At 47.5% G+C, this 26,353-nt stretch overlaps 1 protein-coding gene and 1 long non-coding RNA gene across 2 annotated transcripts in view; both read left to right on the top strand.

Moving 5' to 3' along the window:
• Positions 1–26,353, top strand: part of KIF5C (kinesin family member 5C) — a 183,937-nt gene that overhangs the window by 23,575 nt on the left and 134,009 nt on the right. The gene's annotated exons all lie outside the window — the stretch shown is intronic.
• LOC149127429 (uncharacterized) lies at positions 13,003–17,372 on the top strand. The gene is made up of 2 exons (XR_016231553.1): positions 13,003–13,141; positions 17,154–17,372. It is a non-coding gene; the product is annotated as an uncharacterized LOC149127429 (long non-coding RNA).

Genomic DNA, 26,353 nt, shown 5'->3' with positions numbered 1-26,353 from the left:
GCGGCGGCTTTACCCACTGCACAACAGCACCGGCCCCTCTCAGTTTCAAAAACTGAGCTCCCTGGCCGGCGCCGCGGCTCACTAGGCTAATCCTCCGCCTTGCGGCCCCGGCACACCAGGTTCTAGTCCCGGTCGGGGTGCCGGATTCTGTCCCGGTTGCCCCTCTTCCAGGCCAGCTCTCTGCTGTGGCCAGGGAGTGCAGTGGAGGATGGCCCAAGTGCTTGGGCCCTGCACCCCATGGGAGACCAGGAGAAGTACCTGGCTCCTGCCATCGGATCAGCGCTGTGTGCCGGCCGTAGCGCGCCAGCCGTGGCGGTCATTGGAGGGTGAACCAACGGCAATGGAAGACCTTTCTCTCTGTCTCTCTCTCTCACTGTCCACTCTGCCTGTCAAACAAAACAAAACAAAACAAAACAAAACAAAACAAAACAAAACAAAACACTGAGCTCCCTGCAGAATGTTTGTCATCCTGAAGGATGTCTCCATCTTAACTCCTAGTGTCCTCTCATTATGCCCATCCCTATGGTCTACCTGACAGATATTACAAGTATATGATATTTATTTAGGCAACAATTTGTCTTTAAGTCCCAGTTCTGGGCAAGACACAAGCAAAATACATCATCCATTTGTGGCCTGTTTGTTTAGAGTGTATAGAATTCAGCTTAAAATTGGCATTTATTTATTTTTTTTAAAGATTTATTTATTTATTTGAAAGAGTTACACAGAGAGGAGAGGCAGAGAGAGAGAGAGAGAGAGAGAGAGAGAGAAAGAGAGGGGTCTTCCATCCGATGGTTCACTCCCCAATTGGCCACAGTGGCTGGAGCTGTGCTGAACCGAAGCCAGGAGCCAGGAGCTTCTTCCGGGTCTCCCACACGGGTGCAGGGGCCCAAGGACTTGGGCCATTTTCTACTGCTTTCCCAGGCCATAGCAGAGAACTGGATGGGAAGTAGAGCAGCTGGTTCTTGAACCTGCGTTCATATGGGATGTCAGCGCTTCAGGTTAGGGCGTTAACCCGCTGTGCCACAACACTGGCCCTGGCATTTAATTTTTAAATTATTTACTTTTAACATTTGTTGATATATTGATTTATTCGGGGAGGGAGAGAGAGAGATAGAGAGAGAGAGAGATATCTCCCATCTGTTAGTTCACCCCAAATGCCTGCAACTTCTGGGGTTGGTCCAGGGGTGAATCTGGGAGGCAGGAACTGAGTCCAGGTCTCCTATGTGGGTGGCAGACGCCCAACTACTTGATCCATTGCTACTGTCTCCCAGGGTCTACACTGGCAGGAGGCTGGAATCAGAAGCTAGTTAGGAGCTAGGTTAGACTTGAACCCAGGTACTTCACCTTGGATGTGGGCATCCTGAATGCTTGGCCAAATGCTCACCCTGTCATTTTAAATTTTTTAAAAATTATTTATTTGAGAGTCAGAATCAGAGAGAGAGAGAGCTCCTATTTGCTGGTTTTCTCCCCAGATACCCACAATGGCTGGGGGTGGCCAGTTGAAGCTGGGCACTTCTCTCATGTTGGAGGTAGGAATGCAATTACTTGAGCCTTCACTGCCTCCAGGGTCTGCATTAGCAGGAAGCTAGAGTCAGGAGTGGGAGTCAGGACTTGAACCCAGTTACTCTGATATGAGATTGCAGGCATCTTAACTGCTGGGCTAAATACCTACTCCTAAAATTTTTAAACTGAGGTCTGACTTAGTTCAAAAGAGTATGTGATTCTCTCTGCCCCTCCCTGCCTATGCACCAGTTCTGGGTACCTTGAGCATGCAGACTGAAGTGAAGTCCATCTCTCTTTTAGCCCTGTCTTCCTGCCAGATGTTCTGTCCAGTTCATGTAGGAGTGAAAGCCTTCAGGTGTGCAGGATGTGCAAAGTCCTAGATTGAGCAGCTCTTGCCAGCCTGTAAAAGCTGAGCTTTGCCCATTCTCCTGCAAACAAGCAGACTCACCTTGAACATGTGGCACCCAAGTGTATTAGATACATGAGGTCCTGGGTACCTGAACTGAGTATCACCTGAGACAGTTCTCATCCCTCTGTGGTACAGGCAGAATAAGGCCCCCCACAGGTTTCTACTTCCTAAGCCCAGAACCTGAATATATTGTTACAGGACTAGCAGGAGTTAGGTTGCAGATGGGACTAAGATTGTTAATTGGTGGGCTTCAAATAAGGAAGTTATCCTGGCTTACCCAGGTGGGCCTCATGCAATCATGGAGACCCTTAAATAGGGAAAAGGGAGGCAGGACAGAACAGAGAGAGGCAGCTGTGGAAAAGGGGATACAGGCCAGTACCTTGATGAGGATGGAAGGAGGTGTGTGAACCCTGTCCCCATGGTGCCCTCTAGGAGCTGGCAAAGCTGAGAAAATGCATGTCTTCCTCTGCTCTCACCTGCCCCCCTCCCCGAAACCTTTTATTTGAGGAATACATTCAAACATTTCATAATTACAACTTTAGAAACCTGGTGATTCTTCCCAGTGTACACGCCCTCTCACCCACACTCCCTGCTCTCACCTTGACTTTGGCCCAGGGAGACCTGCAGAACTGTAAGATGATAGATTTGCAGGGTTTAAGCCACTACATTTGTGTTTTGTTACAGCAGCAGTAGGAAACTAATATGCCACCTTACTACTTGGTACTATTTAAATTTTTGCAAAGCAGACATACATGTGCTTACCAGAAATGAATGTGAGAAAAAGTCATGTTTTGAAGGGTCCATATTTTACAATAACAAGCACATTTCCAACATTCTGAAGGAATTTTTTTAATGAAATGGAGCCATTATATATATATATATATATATATATATATATAAAATCTCTGCTTCTAAAATAAAAGGATTGTCTTAGGTGCTTGTTATGCAAAATGTTAATTGGATAGTTTTTTTTAGGAATTCAAAATTATTGACCTATATAATTCTTTTGCCAGAGAAGATCACCTAATCTATTTTTTAAAATATTTAAAACATAAAGCTGTATCCTACTGCTTTTAATTTCATTTATGCTTCAAGACTAGCTGCTGTTTTATTTTTAAATTCTCATGGTAATTTCATCTTTGGGAAAAATTGGAAGCTGTGTGAAATAAAGCAAATTAAAGGGATTTATTTTCTTCTGTGAGAACATCCTAGACTTGCATGTACTTGGCATAAGAAAAAATTTGGATAATTAATTCTCCCACTTTAAAAACTGGTCCAACAGATTTTTTTAAAAGATCTATTTATTTATTTGAAAGTCAGAGTTACACAGAGAGAGAAGGAGAGGCAGAGAGAGAGGGAGAGAGAAGGAGTCTTCCATCCACTGGTTCACTCCCCAGTTGGCCACCAGGAGCCAGGAGCTTCTTCCAGGTCTCCCACGTGGGTGCAGGGGCCCAAGGACTTGGGCCATCTTGTACTGCTTTCCCAGGCCATAGCAGAGAGGTGGATGGGAAGTGGAGCAGCCGGGTCTCTAATCAGTGCCCATGTGGGATGCCAGCTCTGCAGGCGGTGGCTTTACCAGCTGTGCCACAGTGCAGACCCCCGAACAGATTTCTCACCTAAGTAATGGGAATTTCGGTCCCCTGAGTTCTGTGAGGCTGGGCTTCTGTTCTCTCCCAGTTCCCTTAGTACGTAGAGCCCTTGCTTCGATGGCCGACTAAGATGTCCCTGGTCCACTGAGGCAGCAGGATGATTCCAGATCCCATGGAAAGTAAGTGAAGTAACAGCCACTTCATCCTGCCCTACTGCAAACATGGCTCAAAGCAGTGCTAAGACAAGACTGGGCGCTGCCCCGGAACTTGACTGCGCAGTCAGCTTTATTGAACCGTTTTACTTCTCTTCACGTACATTGTTGCCTCCCTGGAAATCTATTCTGCTGATTCTGTGCCTCTTTTTTCCCATTTGCCTGCTATGCATCTCAATTTTCAGTGTTCCCCGAAGATGTCTTGATTTTGCCAATGCCTTCTGCTTCTCAGACCTTAAAGCAGATGGTTTTTCTGATCATTTATCTCCCCTCATGCTTTAAAAGTTTTTTTTTTTAATTTTTTTTTATTTGAAAGGGAGAGTGAGAGAGGCGCGAGAGGGAGAGGGCTTTCCCATCTGCTAGTCTACTTCCCGAATACCTACAACAGCAAGGGCTGGGACAGGCTGAAGCCAGGAGCCAGGAACTCTGTCTGGGTCTCCCACATGGGTCGCAGGGACCCAAATACTTGGGCCATCATCTCCCGCCTTCCCAGGCAAATTAGCAGGAAGCTGTCTGGAAGCAGAGCAGCTGGGACTTGAACATGTACCCCCTTGTGGGATGTGGGTGTCCCAAGTGCCTGCTAAACCTGTTGTCCCACAATGCCTACCTCCCCTACCCTGCTCCGGCCACTGGCATGTCTTCTTAACCCCTTTACCAAATACCTACTCCTTTTAAACATGTACTCATTTATTTGAAAGGCAGAGAGAGAGCAAGAGTCCCCTCATTCTTAAACCCAAATCACCGTGGATACCTTTGCCATGTACCCCACCTTGCTTTGTCACTTTTTGTGGGATGCGTGCAGGGAATGGCTTATCTGTGACAGTTTCGTGCCAGGTCCAAGGAAGTGCTCCGATTTGTTCTCACAACCCTGGAAACCAGTTATTAAAGTGTTCTTCATCTTTGCCTTCCATCAGTAAAGGCAGACAGCAGACACAAGCCCCTCTACAAGCTTCCTGCCTCCTAACAGTTACTTTCATTGTGAAAGGCAAGTTTACAGTTAGTCACTTCCATAGCAATGGGTGTGTGTGTGTGTGTGTGTGTGTGTGAAGGAGTTTACACTTCTACTTTCTAATTATAAATTGCTTTTAGGAAAGGGCGCAACAGCTATTTAGGTGGTGCTTTCTCATCAGGTACTTACTAGAGATAGTGGTAACAAATGGAGTTTGAGCTTTCAGGCCAGGAGGACACAATACCAAGAGGTAGGGTGGATCAGTGTTGGAGGGCAGGACAGGGGTGGGGCCCCAAGGAGGGTCTGGAAAGGACCAGTGGGGATGGGGAGCAGGAACTGAGTGGAGATTCTTTGTGGAGAGGTGAAATAGCTCATGAATATCTCTTATCTTGACAACATTGTGAAATGCAGAGAACCCATGTTGCATTGACAGAAATCAGAAGTGCTGCTGAAATGGGATTGACTGCCAGGAGCACCATACAAATGTGCTATTTAGTAACATGTGGGTCTGTGATTGTCACACTTATCTAGTGGACTACTTCAGAGCTGTGCATTTACTGTATGCAAATGAAAGCTGTACAAAGAAGCTTTTCTGGTACTAACACAGCTGTCTGTTGGTGTCCGTGGTTCCAGGACTGCACCTGAGGACACCAGGTCTGAGGACCCTCAGGTCCCTTACGTAAACTGCTTTAGCACTTGCATGTACCCTACCCACATCCCCTGTGTACTTTAAGTCATCTCTCAATGACTTATAATACTCAATACAATATCAGTGCTCCATAAGTAGTTGTTATACTGCATTGTTTAGGGAATAATGACAAGATAAAGCCATGTGTTTGCAGTTGGGACAGGTTTTTTTTGCCTGAATAAATTTGAGCTGAGATTGGTTGAATCCACAACAGTATGTGGAAAGATCTTCAAGATACATTACATCCAAGTAGAGACAACATTCCCCCTTTATGGCATACAGGGGTGATTAAGGACCTGTGTGTGACTGACTGCTTCTGTGTGTTCAGGGACTTTTCGAGAGATGGACGAGGAGCCGGGGCAGTGGCTGGCCTGGGAGTTGGTGAGCTTCTGGCAGCTGCAGGAGTACGGGGCAGAGGTGTGAGGGATATGTCTCACTTTTTTTTATTTGAAAGGCAGAAGGGGAGAGAGAAGGGGAGGAGAGAGAGAGGGAGATATCCCATTCGCTGGTTCAACTCCCCAAATGGCCATAATGGCCAGGGCTGGGCCAGGCCAAGCCAGGAGCCAGGAGCCAGGAGCTTCTTCTGGGTCTCCCATGTGGGTGAAGGGGCCCAAACACTTGGGTCATTCTCCGCTGCTTTCCCAGGTACATTAGCAGAGAGCTGGATATGAAGCGGAGCAGACAGGATTTGAACCAGCGCCCATATGGGATGCTGGCACTGCAGTGGAGGCTTAACTTTCTGTGCCACAATGCTGACCTTGGGAGATTTCTAACTTTTAAGAATACTTTTTAAGAGTACTTCTCATACTTTTTTTGTATTTGAACCATGCAAACGCATTTCTTTTTCAAATAAATAAAAAAAACCCCTGAAATAGAACTGAAGGTTCACACTGAGATAGAAAATGGTCTCAGTTGTTCTTTGTGAGTGACTGTTTACAGATGACATGTTCTGAAGAAGTTCCTCTCAACAGTGCTCTGGCAACCTTGCTGGGGTGCCTCCAGCCCGCCCAGCATCCCAGAGCTCTGGTCCTGGAAAATCCTCTAGTTAATCTCTGGGACATCGCAGAGGAAATGTTCTGTGCTGGGAGGAATCTGCACAGGGGCCTCAGCACAGGCTTTTCCTTATTTATTTGAATGTTAAAATTATTTATTTTTAAATGATTTTATTTCATTTATTTGAAAGGTGGAGAGACACAGAGACTGAGACAGATTTCCCATGTGTTGGCTTACTTCCCAAATGCACACAAAAGCTGGACCTGGATCAGGCCAGAACCAGAACCCGGGAACTCCATCCACATCTTTCACATGGGTGGCAGAGACCTAAAACTTGAGCCATCATCTGCGGCCTCCCAGAGTGCATTAGCAGGGAGCTGGCTTGGAGTGGAGCAGCCAGGACTTGGAGTGGTGCTCAGAAATGGGATGCAGGTGTCCGAAGCAGTGTGCTATCCTGCTGCACAATGCTAGCCCCGCCTATTTGTTTGAGAAGCAGTGAGACAGAGAGAAAGAGACAGAACTCCCTGAATACCTGCAGGAATTTAGGTTTCCACTGTGGCCAGGAGGAGCCTAATTGTGCCATCATTTCTGCCTCTCTGAGTCTCCATTAGCAGGAAGCTGGAATCAGGAACTGGAACCAGGAATTGAACTCAGGTACGCCCATGTGGGATGCAGGTGTCTTAACTGCTAGGCAGAACGCCTGCTTCTGTTATAGCCTTTTCTTTTTAAAGGTTTACTCATTAATTTATTTGAAAGACAAAGTGACAGGGAGAGGGCGAGAGAGAGAAAGAGAGATCTTCCATGTGCAGGTTCACATCCCAAATGGCTGCAAAGGGGTGGGCTAGGCTGAAGCCAGGAGCCTGGAACTCTATTTTGGTCTCCCACATGGATGGCAGGGACCCAAGTGCTTAGACCACTATCACTACTTTCCCAGGTACATTAGCAGGAAGTTGGAGTGGAAGTGGAACAGCCAGGATTGGAAGCTGCACTCCAATATGGGAGGCCAGCGTTGCTAATGGTGGATTGACACATTGCAGCACAAGACTGCCCCCTATATTCTTTTCTTAAAAGATCAGTTAGACATCCAGAAGCCAGACTACTTGGAACACATGGAAGAAAACTAAACTTTTTTTTTTTTTTTTTTTGACAGGCAGAGTGGACAGTGAGAGAGAGAGAGACAGAGAGAAAGGTCTTCCTTTTGCTGTTGGTTCACCCTCCAATGGCCGCCGCGGCTGGCGCGCTGCGGCCGGCACACTGCGCTGATCCGATGGCAGGAGCCAGGAGCCAGGTGCTTTTCCTGGTCTCCCATGGGGTGCAGGGCCCAAGCACTTGGGCCATCCTCCACTGCACTCCTGGGCCATAGCAGAGAGCTGGCCTGGAAGAGGGGCAACCAGGACAGAATCCGGTGCCCCAACTGGGACTAGAACCCAGTGTGCCGGCGCCGCTAGGCGGAGGATTAGCCTAGTGAGCCGCGGCGCCGGCCGAAAACTAAACTTTTAAAACAAGATGTTAAACTTGAATGAGAATCTGTTACTTTTGCCTCTCCCGAGAGTGGGTGGAGCATGGATCCCTCCTGTCTGAGCTCACTAGGTCTTTCTCACACTGTGAGCTGAGGTCTCATAGTCAGGACTGGGTTGGGGATGTAACCAAAATCCTGGCTTGCTTTCGCTTCATTTTAATGCAGTGACTGGGCAACACCATTTATGTCCCTATCTTCCAGCAGATGACACCAAAAGTCCTGGCTTCTCCTGCTGCTGTTTCATTTCTCTGAATTCTGGGTCTCCTCCTGAGTTGTCCTGTCAGGGACCAAGGCTGAGACAGCATCTGTGTTCAGGTGTATCTTTAATTTGCACCTTGCAAGCCTTATTCCTTCACGTTTTTTCCTTCCACAGGAGGGTATTGCTGGTTTCTCATGGGGGAGCCCGAGGAACCATGAGCATATTCTGTTGTATTTGTGCATTCCAGCCAAGAGCCTTTCACATCGTTATGTGTATTATCACTTGGACCTCTGAACCTTTTCCCTGCAGCACATGCAAGGTGTATTATGTATTGTATTCTTAGCTGCTTTAAATTCTAATGTCTAATCAAAAGGACCAGAATAAAAGTAACACTTGGCCCCTTCTGAGGTTAGTGCCATGCCTGCTGCTTCCTTCAGTCCCTAACACTCAACACTTGTGGGCTGGCAGTGGCTTCAGGGAGCTCTGCGTTGAGTAGCTCTTAAGGCTGCATTTGAGCTGTCCTTGAGCTCTGTGGGCAGGTGGGCTGTGACTGATGACTGATGTCCACCATGGAGTTCAAGAGAGAGCGGGGCATGGTTCTAGGTATTTGCCAAATGTACTTGCTTAGGTAGTCCTACCCTAAACTTCTTTGTTCATCAGACAGCACTTTGTGCTTCTCACTAAGTACATGCTCAGTAAATATCTGCTCATGTTGCTTCTCTTGTGTTTGCTCTTGCAGGAGCATTATTATCTGAACAGACAAGTCCAGCCATGAGAGCGTGGCTACTGACACTGGGGCTCTCCCCAGCAGAGTGTAAGGAGCATAGTGGAAGACACTGTGGTCTGATTTCTATTCACAAGAGAACCTTTGCTGAACTCCCTTGTGCCATAGTTTGAGCTCCATGTGTGGATACGGGGCTGTCCTCCAGCTGCTCCTCAGCAGATAGATCATGATACCCCCGTCACTGTTCTTAGCAGTCCTGCTGAGAACCAAGGCCCATCATCCAGGTGTGGCTTACTGGTTCATCCTCTAGCAGGATTCATGGCTAAAAGTATTGCCGGATGTCACGCACCCAATTACTATTCCATATATGGATATCAAGATTTAATCCTCACCATAGCTTGTAAGTTATGGTAGTTACTATTATTGTCACCCTGATGGACTCAGAGAGCTAATAAGATAACTTGCCCAAGGTCTCACAGCTGCTAAGTGGGGAGGCCAGGTTTTCAGCTTCTAGCAATCGGAACTGAACCTGTCTAGTCTGCAGGGTGCCCTGAGCAATTGACTAAGAGAAAGAGCCATGTAAGTTCTTGGGAAGTTAACATTTTCCCCCCTATTTCCCTAGCTGTAAGATGAAGGGTTGGGCAGGATGTCTTAATTCTCTCCAAACCTTAACTTACTTGATTTCTTTTTTATTAAAATAGGGTAGTCATGTAAACTTATTCACATGTAATTTTTTTTTTTTTTTTTGACAGGCAGAGTGGACAGTGAGAGAGAGAGAGACAGAGAGAAAGGTCTTCCTTTGCCGTTGGTTCACCCTCCAATGGCCGCCACGGCCGGCGCACTGTGGCCGACGCACAGCGCTGATCCGATGGCAGGAGCCAGGTACTTCTCCTGGTCTCCCATGGGGTGCAGGGCCCAAGCACTTGGGCCATCCTCCACTGCACTCCCTGGCCACAGCAGAGAGCTGGCCTGGAAGAGGGGCAACCGGGACAGAATCCGGCGCCCTGACCGGGACTAGAACCCGGTGTGCCGGCGCTGCAAGGCGGAGGATTAGCCTAATGAGCCGCGGCGCTGGCCTCCACATGTAATTTTATGGTTTTTTTTTTTTTTAAATCTATTTGTTTGAAATGCAAAATTAGAGAGATAGAGGGATCTCCCATCACTGGTGCACTCCCCAAATGACTGTAGTGGCCAGAGCTGGGCCAGCCAAAGCCAGGAACCTAGAACTCTGAGTCTCCCACAGGGGTGACAGGGGCCCAAGCACTTAGGCCATCTTCCACTGCTTTCCCAGCACATTAGCACGGAGGTGGATAGGAAATGGAACAGCTGAGACTCGAACCAGTGCTTATATGGGATGCCAGCATCACAGGCAGTAGCTTAATCTGCTGGACCACCATGCCAGCCCTAATCTTACTTAGTTCTAAATTACATATTGGAAATATCTTTGGGCCCCCCAGCACTCACCATGAAATCTTATGAATATTGTGTGCCTGTGTTGGGGATGTACAGATCGAAGTGAAGACTGGAGCCTTCTCAGCACACAGCAGAATTATAGCTTGTCAAGAGCGGGAGACTTATTTCCCCAAACAATTAGAGGACACCAGTAATTACATTTAATTACATATTGAACAGTTTTCCTGTTGTGTCAACCCATTGTCTTAATTGCACTTAGGAGCAGCAGGCTATTATTTTGAGGTTTGTGAGGTTTAAAATTGCTTTTGTGTCTTAGCATCAGGGAAGCAGAAAAGTTAGGAGCCTGCGTTCTGGAATCAGACAGACTTGGTGCCAATCCTGGATCTGCCCCTGGTGAGGCATCCTTGGCAGATCCCTTAGCTTCTCTCAGTGTTGGTTCCTTACCTTGGGAGTAATAACGGCGTCAGCCCCAGGAGGACCTCTGGAAGGCTGGAGGCCCCCGCGGATGTGACCTGTGAGGCACTGTTTGGCTCACAGACTGTTCAAATGTTGGCTCCTATGTCATTTATCACTGTTGATTAGACATCGATGACAGCAGTCCCTGGACCCATTCCAGGCTCTAGCCCTGGTGTGGAGCCCCTCTGGGCCCTAGCCTGGATGCGTTGCTGCTGTTCTGTACTAGCTCTGACCTTCAGGGTGTTTGTTGTCTGTCTTGTTTCAATTTTTTGTCTCTAATCTCATTTTCTGATGACGTGCGATGGAGCTAACAAATATGGCCAATCATTGAAGAAGTTACCAGTTTTCTGAAGACAGCCACAAGGGGAATGAGAGCTAATCCTGGTACGTAGTAGGGAGATTATCTAGGTAGTTGATAATTTGAGGCAGTAGGCAGATGTACTTGGTTAACACTGAATCATGTAGTGAAAAGTTATCTTTTCATTCCTTTTTAAGTCCTTCTGATTCTATCAAAGAGAAAGCCCCAGTTTGGTGCTAGTCTTTAGTCTTTAATACTTTGGAATTTCCCCCTTAACTAAAGGGGAAACAAACAGGTCTTAGGCTTAGAGTCCCTGGTGGACAGTGCTATCTAACTTATTAATATTGTGTTGTGGTCATTGTATACATTTTATTGCCTTTTATTTACAGCATGTAGTACTAATTTTTGCTTATAGTAGTAATATAAATATTGAAAGCATGTGTAAGGAAAAGTAAATTGATTGAAGAAAAATACTAAATTAAAGTTAGAATGGATGGTTACATACCTTTGCCAAAAATTCTGATGGAGCCACACAAATCCCTGAGTGGTGAAACATTGGTTTAGAGAGGGAAGAGGGATAAAAAAAAACCTTAATCCTAGGAAGGTGTCGCTCCCCGTTTTCGTGGAGGAGCAACACAGGACCCTGCGCTGTTCTTTCGTCTGCTCGGCCTTCCCCGGGTTTGCTGCTGGTTCTTCCCGGGTTGGCTACTATCCCTTCCACCTCCGTGGAAGGGCAGTTCCCCCTAGCCACATTCCCCACTTCCGCAGGGGAGCGGCACACCGCCGGCCGGCTCTTCTCGGGGGCTGCACAGGTGTTCCCCTTAGATGTTCCCCATAGATGTTCCTGGTGCATGCCGTCTCTCTCCTCCTTTATAGTCCTCCTCCGCCAATCCTAACTCGGCTGCCCACACGCCGAGTACGCTGCTCTCCTCCAATCAATAGCAAGTCCTACAGTTTATTAGTTGAACTGGTGGCAGCTGTGCGGAAGCTGTTTACTTCTCTCCCAGCGCCATATTGTGGGAGAGCAGATGCATAGAATAAGTCTTAATTCCAGTAACTCAGTCTAGTCCGGTTGCTCCCCACAGGAAGGGCCAGTGTGTAAAAACAAGAGAAGTCTCAGAAGTTGGAGGAATGCCCCGAAAATGCAGAGCCACAGGAGAGATCATTGCAGGGGGGGAGAGCAGCAGGGGCAGATGCTTTGCTGAAGTCAATAAAGGGATGACAGAGGAGAGGCAGTTGGGTTTGCTGATGGGACAATTGTGGGGACCTTTGCTGGTACCAGTATGACCAAAGGATGGGCTCCACGAGGGGTGGGTAAGAGGAAAGGTGCAGGGAGGGTGTCTTACTTTTGGTCAAGTATGTGTGAAGAAGGCACGGTGTGTTAAAGCAGAAACAAGTGGACATCTTTAAGACGGGAGTGATGCAGGATGCATGCTTTTGTTGCCGGAAAAGGAGATGGCTAAGGTGTACGTGAGAGGGGGCACTTGGAGCAAGGTCATGGGTGCAGGAGGATGGGTTTACCTCTGATGGAAGGGAGAAGGTGCAGAACTTCCCTGGGACCAAAGGGGAAGGGAGGCAGAAGAGAGGAGGTGTGGGGAGCAACTCGGACTAGACTAAGTTACTGGAATTAAGACTTATTCTATGCATCTGCTCTCCCACAATATGGCGCTGGGAGAGGAGAAAACAGCTTCTACGCAGCTGCCTCTTGCCAACTTGAGTGATGACCTCCAGGAGCTGATCCTGCTCCTGATTGGAGGAGAGCAGCGTACTCGGCGTGTGGGCAGCCGAGTTGGGATTGGCGGAAGAGGACTATAAAGGAGGAGAGAGACAACATGCACCAGGAACATCTAAGGGGAACATCTGAGGGAACACCTGTGCAGCCCCCGAGAGAGCCGGCCGGCGGTGTGCCGCTCCTCTGCGGAAGTGGGGAAAGTGGCCAGGGGGAACCGCCCTTCCACGGAGGTGGAAGGGACAGTAGCCAACCCGGGAAGAACCAGCAGTAAACCCGGGGAGGGCCGAGCAGACAAAAGAACAGCGCAGGGTCCTGTGTCGTTCCTCCACCAAGAGGGGGAGCGACAAGGAGGGCCATCACATCTGCTAGTACATTCTGCAAGTAAAGTTAGCCAATTCTTGATGCATAAACATATCAGTGGAAAAGGAGAGTATGGAGCAAGAAGGAGTGCCTGGAGGTAAGCAAATGGCTGTGAAAGGGGAGACCCAGGAGGCAGAGACTGACATATGGGGGAGGGAGGTGCTTGTCGCTGCCATGCTCAGGTGCAACACTGCTGGCAGACCGAGAGGAACAGTGCAGAGGGTGGCTGATTCCCAGACATTTAAGGGGGATTGACCAAAACCCACCTGTTGTGGCCTCTCTTCTGCAATGTCTTGTGAGGCTTCTTTTTAGGAAACACAATAGAAAAAGCTGATGATCCCTCTGGAGGGGAGTGGGGTCACTTCTACCTGTGTCACAGATACTGCCTTCTCTTCAAACACATGGCCTGTGAAGGGCAGCCTGCTACTGCTTCACCAGAAGCATCCACTCTGGCTTCAGACACACAGCTTTAATGCAGCCAGGTGTGGAATGAGCTAGAAAAGGACCAGCTTACTGCATGACCAGCCCTGGACTTTGTTAATCCAGGAAGCTAAAATCTCTTCCTGTCTAGCTTGCTGTACCATCATGCCCCTTGTCTCTTCCTGGGTTAAGTTGGGTTATGGAACATGCAGCAGCAGAGTTGTTGGGAGCAAATCTAATTGAGTGAGCAAAGGAAAATCACTTTCTGTGGATGGCTCTAAGCCCAGTGCTTCCTAAATTCAAATCCACCAGAGGAAGAGTGGGGAGAAGCTAGTGAGGAGAGAGCCTGTCTGGAGGCGTTGGCTGTTGGGGGCTGGTCTTTGTGGCCAAGCTGTCCCTGAAGGAGAAATGAACCGAGGCAGGCAGAAGAGAGCACCTAGGTGTCCCCATCCTGCTGGGTACTGTAGCTTGGGGGCAGTCAAAGTGGTTAGCAGCTCTGAAGTGCATCTGATTTGGGCCTTTCAACAGTCAACCTGCGGCCAAGAGCGGGTCCCCATCACTAGATTCATCTGGAGATCTTGCCTACAGTCTCCTAGCTGGGGGTCCCTGGTGGAGTCATCAGGCGGTTCCCATGTCAAGGTTTCCCAGCTGGCTCAGGTGTGGCTGTCACTATTTACATTAAAAGTCTCAGCTAACTGGCTTTGCTTTTACTTCAACACCACCCCCAGTCACAGATGTGGAACTGATTGGAACAAGGTGTGTTAGTATTTACCAGGGCTGGGCCAGGCTGAAACCAAGATCCAGAAGCTCCATCCTGTGTGACAGGGGCCTAAGCACTTATCCATCTTCTGCTGCCTTCCCAGGTGCAATTACAAGAAGCTGGATTAGAAGTGAGGCAGCTGGGACTTGGACTGACACTCTGATATGGGGTGCTCGTGTTGCATGTGCTGTCTCAAGCCCCTGCACCACAATGCTGGCCCCTTATATGATGACTTTTAGGAGCCTTGTCAGTATACATGTTCCAAAGAACTGCATCAGGGACACACTGGGCGGGTCCAGGCTCCTTCCCTCCAGAGAGTTGCCATTCAACTGGGGATAAGATATGTATTCCTAGGCCATTGCCGCGGCTCACTAGGCTAATCCTCTGCCTTGCGGCGCCGGCACACCGGGTTCTAGTCCCGGTCGGGGCGCCGGATTCTGTCCCGGTTGCCCCTCTTCCAGGCCAGCTCTCTGCTGTGGCCAGGGAAGGCAGTGGAGGATGGCCCAAGTCCTTGGGCCCTACACCCCATGGGAGACCAGGAGAAGTACCTGGCTCCTGCCATCGGATCAGCGCGGTGCGCCGTCTGCAGCGCGCCAGCCTCGGCGGCCATTGGAGGGCGAACCAACGGCAAAGGAAGACCTTTCTCTCTGTCTCTCTCACTGTCCACTCTGCCTGTCAAAAAATTTAAAAAAAAAAAAAAAGATATGTATTCTTGGACAAAAGAAAATAACCAGAAAAAGGATTTCTCAGTGGGTGGGCTTTGAAATGGTCCTTGAAGATAGAGCAGGGCTCACAGGGGGCTTTTGTGATTTGGCAAACAGTCACTGACACCACAGTTCCCAGGAGCCCAGTAGGGATCCGCTCGTTGTCTGGACATTGTTTATCTGCCCTCATCTCCAGGCTGGGCTGAATGCCTCTTGTTCTACTGTCAGGGGCGAGGGAGTGCAGCTGTCTCATATTAAAAAAAAAAAAAAAATCCTGTAATGCTTTTATCAATCATCCCCAGGATTCCTCTCCTCCCAGATGAAGTAAAGCCAGGTACATCAATCCTGTGTCTTTTTTCTTTCTTTTTTTTTTTTTTTAAGATTTATTTTATTTATTTGAAAGGCAGTGCTACAGACAGAGAGGGAGACAGTAAGAGGTCTTCCACCTACAGGTTCATTCCCCAAATGGCCTCAATAGCAAGAGCTGAGCTGATCTGAAGCCAGGAGCCAGGAGCTTCTTCTGGGTCTCCCATGTGGGTGCAGGAGCCCAAGCACTAGGGCCATCTTCCACTGCTTTCTCAGGCACATTAACAGGGAGCTGGATCAGAAGTGGAGCAGCTGGGATTGGAACTGGAGCCCATATGGAATTCCAGTTCCGCAGGTGGAGGCTGCTGGCCCCCTGTCTTATTTCTAGCCCTTTAACCATCCGAAAGGCCCAAAGTAGCCTTAGCAGGAGTATAAACAGGTTAAAAACCAGGAGCTCTTGTTCTATCCCACACATAACTGGATGAGCTTGTGCAAGTTATTTAACTACCCTAAGTCTCAGTTTTCCGAGTATTAAAATGGGTTTCTGAATATTATCTACTTCCTGGGGTTGTCTGAGGGGTCAGTGACATGATGCCTACAGCACATCCCCTCCATGCCTGGTTCCAGCTGTCAATCAATGTTCTGTGTGACTCTCATTCCCACTTTGTGCCAGGAGCCAGGAGCTTCTTCTGGGTCTCCCATGCAGGTGCAGGGGCCAAGCACTTGAGCTGTCTTATGCTTTCCCAGGCCATCAGCAGGGAGCTGGATTGGAAGTGGGGCAGCTGGGACTTGAAACAGTGCCCACTTAGGATGCTGGTGCTGCAGGTAGATGGATGCTTAACCTACTATACCACAGCACTAGCCCCTCAGTTCTAACCGCTTAGTGAGGCATGATTAGCATTGCTAACCTTCTGAGTATTAGCTTAAAGTAGAAAAAAGTCACTTTTTTTAAGCTGCATTTTTTAAACTGATGGTATTTTTTATTAGACCACATTCTTACAGAATAATAAAATGGAATGAATCCGTGAAGTTATCTATATAATGAGGCCAGTGTACATAAAAGCAGAGAGGTCCCTGAATATATCAGTCAGAGTTTCACCTGAGTATTTATAGAGCTTTAAAGTACCTAGGAGAGAAGAACCACTTTCTTTTCTACTTTTTGGCCTCTCCTGTTAGACCCTGGACCCTTGGTGCTTGAGTACTGTGTCCTTCTCGCTGCTGGCTGCCTAGAATCAAGCAGGATACCTGACATAGGGAGCAGCAATACTTACATGTTCAATAAACAAAGGCATTTTTATTGATAAAGACTGAAGTGTAGGGGTGAATGCCAGAGTAGTTTCCTGAAGGTTGCGATCAAGGCAGGGCCACTCTAGCCACTGTGAAGTTCACTCTCCCTGCAGCGACGTCTCTTTGGGTTTTGCACGTGGTGTGGATGAAGGAGCCTGGGCATTGCAGCCAGCAGACTTAGGCTCAATTGCCGATCTGCCACTCACCAGTTGAGTGATGTTGGGGAATCAACTTGCTGTCCTTGGGGTATCTGGGGTGATGATAGCAATTGTGTGGTTGTGTTGTGGGAATGAAAGGTGTTGCATTCTCTTTATGCCTTGATTTCTGAACTATTCAGATAACTCCACCTGCTCGAACTTGGAGCCTCGGGAGGACAGGCGAGTGTTGTGAGAATAAGGGTGGACAGTTCTTCCTGGCCTGGGTGGCATTGATGATGGGCTGACCTCAGTAAATGATATGTTGCCTGGGACTCACAAGACATTCTTGAACGTTCCTAGGGGTGTGTGGCTCTGTGTCTTCTGTTTGTGTCAGGGCCACACTTTCCAGCTCAGTCTGGATTCCACCCCCTTATTTCAGTCTCCATTGCCTGCTACTTAATCCAAGCTGCCTCATGTCTTTCTCTGCTTCTACAGTGGCTTCCTTGTTGGTCTTCATGTTTGATTTACATCGCAATCCCCTCACCAAACACCTATCTCCACGGAGCAGCCGGAACAAACCAAATCAGGCCATTCTTGACAACTGTATTATCACAAGGCTTTCCAGCACCACGCTTCTGCCTGCTCTTCCCCCATCACCTTGTTCCACACTGTCCCTTGCTGGCTTTCCAATGGACTGAGTGCCCAGGGCTGTGCTTTTCGGTTGCTCCCCAGGAGGACCCTGCCCCTCGCCTTCTGCGACCAGCAAGCCTCCAGGCATCCACTGTGACGACCTCACAAGCCATCCTCTCTGACCTTCATATCATCTCATCACAGAAATGATTATGATGTGGTTGTGTGTTGCCTGTCTCCTCCCACTCCATTAGCATCGAAGCTTCTTAGGGACCAGGAAACCTGTTGTCTCACCTCTGATGCATTGACAGCGCCTAGAATAGTCCCTGGCATGTGGAAGGTTCTCAGCCAATATTTGTTGAGTAAAGCAGTGTAAAGAGGAGCGCTGAGTCCGTAAGGCTGTTTGTGATATGTTTAGTTGTATGGACAGAGTGATGGCTGTGCCGGTGTTTGTGAGGCTGCAGTAACACTGAGTGGAGTCAGAGGGGAAGTCTTGGTGCTCTAGGAAATACTGTTTCTCCGCTCTGCAGTGATTGGAGTCACCTGTGTCACAGAAGTGTTGTATTGAGATGGGGTCTGCTGAATTGGATCGCTGTGGTTGGGGAGTCTGGAAGGTGGGGGAATCATGGGCCTCCTGCCTTTGCTGCTTAATTCTATGTGACTGTTGGGCCTTGTCTGTGAACTCTGACTTCCCCATCTGTAAAATGGGGATCACAGTACCAACTGTGGGGCATCACTGTGGAGACTCTAGATGGTCTGTGCCTGGCATGCGGACCTGTTCAACAGGTGTCATTTTGGAGTGAAAATTTCAACATCCTGTTCATTCAAAATATGACACCAGTGGCCGGCACTGTGGCTTAGTAAGCTAAGCCTCTGCTTGTGGTGCCAGCACCCTATGTGGGCTCTGGTTTGTGTCCCAGCTGTTCCTCATCTGATCCTACTCTCTGCTATGGCTTCGGAGAACAGTAGAAGATGGCATAAGCGCCTGGGTCCCTGCACCCGCATGGGAGACCTGGGAGAAGCTCCTGGCTTCTGGTTTCAGATCAGCCCAGCTCCAGCTGTTGTAGCCATTTGGGGAGTGAACCAGAAAATGGAAGACATTTTTCTCTGTCTCTCCCTCTCTCTGAAACTGTCTTTCAAATAAATAAATAAAATCTTAAAAGAAAAGCAAACAAACCTGACACAAACTTTAATAATTAATTTATACTCAATATTAATTAATAACTATTTAAGTGCTTTTGATAATTATCATAAATGCTGCAGAGAGTCTAAAGATTGATAAGATAGGAAACATCCTTAAATAATTTAAAAAAATCTGTAAAAGGGTAACATAAGTTGTAACACTAATAAGACAGGCATCTTCCAAAATTTGCAGAAAATGGTATTAAAAGATGAGTGTATTTGGTGAAAAAATTTTGAAACTTGTGCAAATGAGGGATCTTCAAAGAGTTCATGGAAATTGTGTATTAAGAAAAACTGTATGGATTTAAAAATTTTTGTGACAAGATAAACATCTTTTAATTCAATTCCATGAACTTTTTGAAGTACCTTCGTGTGTGTGTGTGTGTGTGTGTGTGTGAGTGTGTGTGTGTGTGATCCTATTAAGTTGTTGAATACCGTCTTTTAGGAGCTGGGCTAAAGGCACATGCCCAAGTCTAGATGAAAATTTGTAAGGAAAGTGGAGATACAAAGCCAGAGATAGACCAAAGAAATGAGGCACTGCTCTGTGACAGCGGTGAAGAACTGGGAGAGATGCTCTGAGCTTTTCAGCCTGAATGTTTGGGATAGTGGTAGGAAGAGATGAAGAAGGAGGGGGAAGGGGCTATGAGCTCTCCAACATCCAGTTGCCCCCAGTATCTATGGGGGATTGGTTCCAGGACTCCATGCAGATACCAAAATCCCCAGATGCTCAGATTCTTTACATAGAATGGAGTGGTACAAGGGACTTCAAAAAGTTCATGGGAAAGTAAAAGATAATGTGAATTTTCCCTGGACTAATTGCAGCCCACTTGGATTTGCATGTTGCCTGTGCATATTTTCCCATATACATTAATCATCTCTGGATTACTTATGCAATGTAAGGTTGTTTAGCACTGAGTACAATATAATACCTATACAATGTAATTGAAAATACCTGATACAATGTAATGCCTAATACAATGTAAATACTGTGCAAATAAATACATTGTAATAAGCATAGTGTATTGTTTAGGAAATAATGACAGGGAATGAAGTTTGCATATGTTCAGTACAAATTCACTTTTTTCCCCCTACAATTTTTGCTCTGTGGTTGGTTGAATCCACAGATGCAGAACCCATGGAATGGGAGGTCAGTTGAATATATAGGAGAGAGAGGGAAGTAACTCTCCTTTTTTTTTTTTTAAAAAAAAATTGCTAGTTTTTATTTATTTGAGAGACAGAGAAATGTATATATACACACACACACACACACACACACAGGTAGATCTTCCATCTGCTGTACGCTTCCCAAATACCCAGGCCAAAGCTGGGAACTGGAAACTCAATCTGAATCTCTCACATGTGTGGGAAGGACCCAACTACATAAGCCATCACCTGCTGTACCCTTTAGTGGGAAGCTGGAATTAGGAAGCTGGGACTGAAACCCAGGCATGGTGATATGGACTGTGGGCATCCCAAGCAACATCTTAACTGCAGTGCCAAACACCTGCTCTGACTGCATATTATTCAGGGTACCTGGGAACATCTGGCTGGAGACAGAGAGAAAGGTCTTCTTTTTCCGTTGGTTCACCCCCCAAATGGCCTCTACGACTGGAGCTGCGCCAATCAGAAGGCAGGAGCCAGGTGCTTCCTCCTGGTCTCCCATGCGGGTGCAGGGGCCCAAGCACTTGGGTCATCCTCCACTGCCTTCCCGGGCCACAGCAGAGAGCTGGACTGGAAGAGGAGCAACCGGGACAGAATCCGGTGTCCCGACTGAGACTAGAATCTGGGGTGCTGGCGCCACAGGCAGAGGATTAGCCTAGTGAGCCGCGGCGCCGGCCTGGCTGAAGGTTTTAATCAGATAGTTACTAACATGGATTTGGGGCTCAGAGTTAGAGATGGACTTTTGTGAGTCTTCTCACACAGCTTGATATGGGGACTACAGGAGTATTTGTTTCTTATCAGTGGGATCACAGAAGAGCAGAAGAGAAGAGACCCTCAGTAAGAGAGCTGGAGTCCTGACATCTGGAGCTGAAAGAGAATTAGTGACAGAGAAAGAGCCAAAGAGGAAAGAAGCCAAGCCAGGGCGAGCAGCATCCATGGACACAGCAAAGCAGAGTTTCAACAAGGCTGGGCTGGGCACAGTGCTACATGGTCTGTGTTTGGAGGCTGTTGCAAGCGATCAACAGGTCTTAGAATGGTGGATTAGGGGGTCTTGGAGTCCTTAAGAAAGCTGCTAAGTGAGAGCAAAAATTAGATGGCAGGATGTGATGTGAAGGAGGGAGGAAGTGGAGGCAAGAGAAGCCTACCCTTCCAGGTTGATAATGGAGAAAGAGGGTGGGGCTGGGGTGGCTGGAGGGAGGACAAGGAAAGCAATTAGTAGAAGACAACAAAAGCCCGTTTTAAGCTGAAAGGAAGGCGCCTGTGAAGAGGGAGCTACTACAGGAAATGTGGGAGGAGAGTTGGTGAGTATGGTGCTCCCTTGCGAAGGGAGAAGGTGCCAATAAGAAAGCCTTTGACACCTGATGGGGGTGTAGATTAAACAGTTATTACCCTAGATATTTGAGCAAAAGCTGGCTGGAAAAACAGCCATAGTTACCTACTGGCTCCTCCTTGGCTGCTTCTGAAGCAGATGGCATTTACTTTGGTGCCATCGCCCTCATCATACCCATTTTCCATGCTTGGTTTTGGAAACTCTCCCATGTTCCACCACCCCACCTCACTGCTCAGAATTGAACAATTGGCTTATCTTGGTTCAATTAACTAATGAATCTGATAAACTAATTGCTGTTCCTGGCAGAAGACTAGACAGTTATTTTTGGTAACAGCCTTCTGGAACTATAGTCTTCTTTTGTTTTCTAATCCACTAATGGTTCACATGAGGGGCAAGGTAGGCAGAAAGAAGTGTTGGAAGAGTTTGGTCTTCCAATTCTACCCAGCTCTTCTAGTACTTAAAAAGATGGTGCCTTGGGCCAGTGCTGTGGCATAATTGGTAAAGCCTCCGCTTGTGGTGCTGGCATCCAATATGGGTGCCGGTTTGAGTCCTGGCTGCTCCACTTCCGATCCAGCTCCCTATTAATGGTCTGGGAATCAGTAGAAGATAGTTCAAGTGCTTGGGCCCCTGCACCCATGTGGGAGCTCTGGAAGAAGCTCCTGGTTCCTGGCTTCAGATCAGCCCAGCTCCGGCTGTTGCAGCCATTTGGGGGGTGAGCCAGCAGATGAAAGACCTCTCTCTCTCAGTTTCTTCCTCTTTCTATAACGCTGCCTCTCAAATAAATAAATTAAAAAAGGCACTTCATTCTCCAAGTGAAATTCAAAATCTTTTATAAGATACAAAGCTGATATTCCACTATTCTTGCTTCTTTGAGATTTTCTGATTATGAAATCGTGATTGAATTCAGTATACATAGTTGGTGCCTCAAGTATTTTGTCTGTCAGTTAGGCAACCCACTCTGTGGGTCAAAAGTCCCTTCTCCTGGGTGAGAACTGAGTCTTTCCGGCCTGGAATGCATTAGCCACAGAGCCCAGTTTCCAGCTCATCCATCCTAGGCTTTGTGGGCTATTGAAGATTGCTCCATTTTTGTGGTGCCAGTCAATGTACTATAATTGAAAAGGAGTGGCACGTTAGAGACCAGTGAAACAGCCACCTGAACTCAATGACTTCAGTTTTGATTATTATGACTATTCTCTTTTGTGGGATATTTTTTCTGTAATTTAGGTGTTATTTTATTGGTAATGTATAGATGTAAGCCTTGCCCTCACAGTTGTACTGTGTCATGTTCTAAACATGGCATGTTCTATTATGAGAGAGCTTCATAAAGTTCATGGAAAATTTCCATTACCTCTTAATGCCATTTTCCATGAAATTTTTGAAGTCCCTTTAGCATGTTAGAGCCAAGAAAAACTATCTTTTTCTTTATAGAGAGGAAGAAACCCAGAAAAGATAGGTAAGTTGATTAGTCACAAGTGCATCCAGAAGGGTGGAATTCTTAGAAAATCAGAGATGGGGTTAATATGATCTTGGAGGAACAATTACGGGACATAGCATGGTGTTATAGCAAGAAGGTGTGGCTAGGAACCAGAAATCCTGGACCTTAGTCTTAGCTCAATTTGTTTTTGACCTGGCCAAGGAAAAATACTCTTTGTTCCCAGACAGGCAGCTGTCGGCCCCTCTCAAACTGTGAGGAACCAAGGGAGTTGAGGAGCCTGAACACAACATAAAAGTTCCATCCACTATGGTGGTTGATTATAGTTATGAAAGCTGCTTATGAAGAGTGTGGCAAAATAAAAAGTCCTACATGAAGGATCTCTGTGAGTGAGACCCCAGTGGAAAGAAGGGGCCATCAAAGAAAGATGTACTTTTCTCTAATTGGAGAAGAGAACTTCCACTTTGCTTATGGCCTTGTCTAAATACTGATGGAGTTTGTGGACTCAAAAGGCTTCCATAGCCTTGCCAGCTCAAGTCAAGAGCCTCGAGTGATCACTGATGTCATACGTAAGAGTGTTAATCGTTAAATTAACAACAGGAGTCACTGCACTTACTCCCCATGCAGGACCTCTGTCCTCAGTGAGTTGTGCTATGAGAATTAACTGTGAATTTGTTCTCAGTTTTTTATATTGTGTGTGTGCAAATTGTTGAAATCTTTACTTAGTATAGAGTTGATCTTCTGTGTATAAAGTTAATTGAAAATGAATCTTTATTTATTTATTTATTTTTTAACTTTTATTTAATGAATATAAATTTCCAAAGTACAGCTTATGGACTACAATGGCTTCCCCCCCATAACGTCCCTCCCACCCACAACCCTCCCTTTCCCACTCCCTCTCCCCTTCCATTCACATCAAGATTCTGAAAATGAATCTTAATGGAGAATGGGACTCAGAATGTGAGAGGGAGGAGGAGGTAGGGTGGAAGTGGGGGCAGGAGGGCAGATATGGTGGGAAGAATCACTATATTCCTAAAGTTGTACTTATGGAATTTGTACTCATTAAATAAAAAGTTTCTTTGGAAAAAAACGCGAATGAAAGTCAAGGGGCTACTAATTCAACCTGTAGTAAATTCCTAGTTTTTTAATAAAGTGCATTTTAAAAAAGATTTATTTATTTGAGAGGTGGAGTTGCAGAGAGAAAGAGGGAGAGAGAGAGAGAGAGAGCGGTCTTCCATCTGCTGGTTCACTCCCCAAATGGCTGCAATGGCTGGAACTGGGCCAGTCTGAAGCCAGGAGCCAGGAGCTTCTTCTGGGTTTCCTACATGGGTGCAGGGGCCCAAGCACTTTTGCCATCTTCTACTGTTTTCCTAGGCCATAGCGGAGAGCAGAGTCAGAAGAGGAGCAGCTGGGGCACGAACCAGTGCCCAAAGGGGATGCTGGCACCGCAGGTAGAGGCTTAGCCTACTAAGCCACAACACTGGCCCATTGTGTCAAGTAATTGGGCCATCTTCCACTGCTTTCCTAGGCCATCAGCAGCTGGATCGGAAGTGGAGCAGCTGGTACTTGAACCTTTGTCCATATGGGATGTCAGCACTGCAGGTGGAGGCTTAACTTACTATACCACAGCACTGCCCTCTTCCCCCACCCCCGCCACCCTGCAGTAAATTGTTGAAGGTTGCATTTATCAGATGCCTCAATGTGCATCATGCCTAATCAGGTCTAAGCAAAAGCTCTTACTTTTTGTTGTTGTTGTTGTTGACTAAAAGGGAGAGAACCTTGTTGCTTGGGTCGCTGTGTGGCTTCTGTGTCGGCAGTGTCACTTTGAGTCTCCGTATACTGGGATTTTGTTGAGTGGCAATTTGACTGGAACTATCCCGGGAAGCTGCCACCAGGGCAGTGTGGCCCAGAAAAAAAGGCTCTGTGTTGTCCTTGTTATCATCTTGTTACCTTGTCTTTGGCAGCATGAATCCCCTGTGCCACTTCAGGGAGATGTTTTTCACCTCTCCAGTGAGAGAAGGTTTTGATTTTTTTTTTCCTTCTGTCTTAACTTGGCAGAAAACCAGATCTGCTGAAATAACCGTAGTGACACTTGTAAACTTGTTTCTGTGAGGTATAGTGCCAGGGCGCTTCAAGGTTACACCCTCTTCACTGTGGGCGGTCAAAGCAGAAGCTCTCTTGCAGGAAAATCCCAGAACCCCTCTCCTGCTCCTCACATGAAAGCCACAGGGACCCCCTCTGCCACTTCATAGAGAGGAAGACACCAGAAACTTGCTTAGGTCACAAAGCAGCGAGTGGCAGGGTCCTGGAGGGAACCGTTGGCCTGACTTTGTCCACTATGCCCTGAGGGGACAGGGGTGGTTTCAGGTACAGACCAATCAGAGCGGGGAGGAAGCGGTGTGGGGAGGAGGGGGAAGAGGGAAGGGAGGGAGGAAGAAGCTCATTTTATGTGTATCTGAAATGAAAATGAAAGTCACATACAAATTAGAACTTTCTTTTCGAAACACAGGTCCCATTGTTCTGTCTAACAGAAGTAATGCTTCTGTCTTCATTGTGCCCGTTAGCCAGGCGGTGGTTCTGAATTTCTTCATTATCACTCAGGCAGGCTGCCTTCCTAGAAGGTTTCTCTGTAGCTGTCTGCGATCTTGACAGCGCCTGTGTATCCAGACAGTGGGGGTTCTGGCAGAAAGGAAAGAATTCTAGCCTGGCTTCCTGCAGGAAGAAAGCTTACAAGATTCATTCTTGTGTGTTGCCTTTGTTCATTGGCAGTACACGAAGTGGTTGGCATCACCTTGGTAACTCCATTAGAAGCTGGTTGCTGCTTTGTGGACGTCTGGCTCAATGCAGACTTCTCCTGGGAGTAGGCTTGGCTTTGACTGGAACTGGCACCAGCCGCCTTGCTTGGGGCACAGAGCCAGTGGTGGGGGGAGGGGATATCCGGGGCCAGCTCTGGCTTTGCGTTTAGATCCCCAGCCACAGCATCATCCCAGTGTGAAGAGGGGGCAGCGGTGAGGAGCTTGAGTGAGATCTGCAGGCCTTAGGTCTCCTTGCGAGGTTACCTTTGCAGATTGGTGGCCCTGGGAGAGGGTATAGCAGTGATGAGAAAGAGCTGATGGCCACAGGCAGATGTGGGCTGTTTTACCCCAAGGAGCATAGTGAGGATTTTTCCCTGCCGTGGGAATTTGCAGGCTTTCTCTAGGTAAATGGAAAGGTAGGTGATGGGATAAAGAGCAGTAAAGCCGTGCAGAGAGAAAGAGCAGTTCCAGGACTGGATGTGGGGCTGAGCATGGGCAGCAGTAAGCCAGGTTTCTGACATGTGGGAGGGATACAGTGCATATCTCCCACCCCTGCAATGTCTGGTTGTCTGGCAGTTCTGGACCCCTACCTCTCACCTCCCTGGGGAAGGCATGAGTTGTCATCTTCATCTGCAGAAATTTTAACTGCCCTGTGCCTTAACCTGCAAGGCACTTGATGAGATCTGGACCTTCAGGAGCCAGTGCTGCTCCTTTGTATCGGTAAAAAACTGTAACCATCTTGGTAGATGAGGCCCTGTGGGTCAGACTTAGCAAGTAACCGGCACTTTATTTTTTTTTTTAAAGATTTATTTATTTATGGGATCAGTGCTGTGGCATAGCAGGTTAAGCTGCCGCCTGCAGTGCCGGCATCCCATATGGGCACCAGTTCAAGTCCCAGCTGCTCTACTTCCAATCCAGCTCTCTGCTATGGCCTGGGAGAGCAGTAGAAGATGGCTCAAGTCCTTGGGCCCCTGCACCTGCGTGGGAGACCCAGAAGAAGTTCCTGGCTCCTGGCTTCGGGTCAGTGCAACTCTGGCTCTTGCAGCCAACTGGGGAGTGAACCAGCGGATGGAAGCCCTCTCTCTCTCTCTCCGCCTCTCCAATTTATTTATTTATTTGAAAGGCAGAGGTACAGAGAGGCAGAGAGAGAGGTCTTCCATCCACT

This window comes from Oryctolagus cuniculus, chromosome 3, assembly GCF_051225735.1.
Source record: "Oryctolagus cuniculus isolate XC-2025 breed Fujian yellow rabbit chromosome 3, ASM5122573v1, whole genome shotgun sequence".
NCBI lineage: Eukaryota > Metazoa > Chordata > Mammalia > Lagomorpha > Leporidae > Oryctolagus > Oryctolagus cuniculus.
The sequence above is the reverse complement of the archived record's forward strand: the minus strand, read 5'-3'. Positions and strand labels throughout refer to the sequence as shown.